This window comes from Miscanthus floridulus, chromosome 10, assembly GCF_019320115.1.
Source record: "Miscanthus floridulus cultivar M001 chromosome 10, ASM1932011v1, whole genome shotgun sequence".
NCBI lineage: Eukaryota > Viridiplantae > Streptophyta > Magnoliopsida > Poales > Poaceae > Miscanthus > Miscanthus floridulus.
In genome coordinates, this window is record NC_089589.1 from 97,813,339 (window position 1) to 97,815,157 (window position 1,819).

The following is a 1,819-nucleotide window of genomic DNA, read 5'->3' on the forward strand; positions in this document are numbered from 1 at the left end:
AAGTATTTACAGATTTGCCACTTAGTTCATTTTACAAATTACTCCCAATTTTTCTAAAGAAGTTGAAAACCTCCAAAAATGAAAGTTGCTCAACTTTTCAAACTCTACAACTTTGCTTCAAGGAATATTTTCAAATTCTGCCTCCATTTTGAAATTTGAATATGAGGTACATTTGAGCATTTGAATCATTTCAAAATTACTCCAAATTTTATATGTAAACTTTAAAAACTTTGAATACCAAAGTTGATCCTTATAAAATAATCTTCAACTTTGCTTTTTGTCACAACCCCAAATTCCAAATGGATTTTGAATTAGGCAAAAGGGGCAAAAAGGACTTTTATGATTTGAATTTGAATTCAAATTTGATTTGTTTACCTTCTTACTTTAACTTTGATTTTTGACCAGTAACATGGCCCATTAGGGTTATTTGAGTCAAATGACACATGGTCTCACATGATCACATGAAATTTGACTCTTGTGGTTATGATCTTTATTTAGAGTTTGAATCACATCACACATAAAATAACAACTTATGAAATAAAGCTTATTTAGTGAATGCATTCAAAATTTTCTACTTTATGAATGCTTTGCAATGCATATGATGACATGTCAAGTTTTAGTGCTAGGTCAAAACACCAGAGGTGTTACAACCCTTCTCCCTTAAAGAAATCTCGTCCCGAGATTTAAAACCTAAGGCTAAGTAATGGAAACGGAAATCTATCAAGCTAACACATCATAACTTTATTCAAAAGGCTAGTGAGGGGGTTTTCCATTCTGTTGACAAATGAGACAAGTTACAATATAGACAAGGTATTGCAACTAGATAGAAGTGAAGAAGTCAGGAAAGTTTTCTTCTAAGTAATCCTCGGACTCCCAAGTAGCTTCATCTTCAGTGTGTTGATTCCATTGTACTTTGTAGAACTTGATTGTACGTCTTTGAGTGACTCGATCTTTCTGATCTAAGACTCTAATGGGATACTCAGCATAAGTCAAATCAGGTTCTAGTTCTATATCACCAAAGTCGATCACTTGGTCAGGTACTTGAAGACACTTCTTTAACTGAGATACATGGAAGATATCATGCACAGCTGACATGTGATCTGGTAGCTTGATGCGATAGGCGACCGGTCCACATCATTGTTGGATATGAAAAGGACCGACATAACGGGGCGCCAACTTTCCCTGAATCCCAAAACGATGAACTCCTTTCATCGGCGACACCTTGAGGTAGACATGATCTCCCACTTTGAATTCTAGCGGTCGTCTCCTTTTATCAGCATAGCTTTTCTATCGAGATTGAGCTACCTTCATATTAGCTTGTATGAGTTTAACTTTCTCTTCAGCTTCCTTGACCACATCCGGTCCAAAGAACCAACGTTCTCCAGCTTCTGACCAATTTAATGGTGTCTGACATCGATGGCCATACAATGCTTTGAATGATGCCATTTTAATGCTCTCTTGATGGCTATTGTTATATGAGAATTCAGCTAAGGGAAGGCATTCATCCCATTTAGTACCATAGGAAAGAACACATGCTCTTAACATATCTTCAAGAATTTGATTTACCCTCTTAGTCTATCCATCTGTTTGCGGATGATAAGCAGAACTATAGATAAGTTTAGTTCCCAAAGACTCATAGACTTTTCCAAAACTTGGATACGAACAATGACCCTCTATCAGAGACAATGGTCTTGGGTGCCCCATGCAAACTGAAGATTCTATCAAGATAAAGCTTTGCATACTGTTCCACTCGATATTTATCTCTGACTGGTAGGAAGTGAGCTATCTTGGTTAGGCGATCAATAATAACCCATATAGA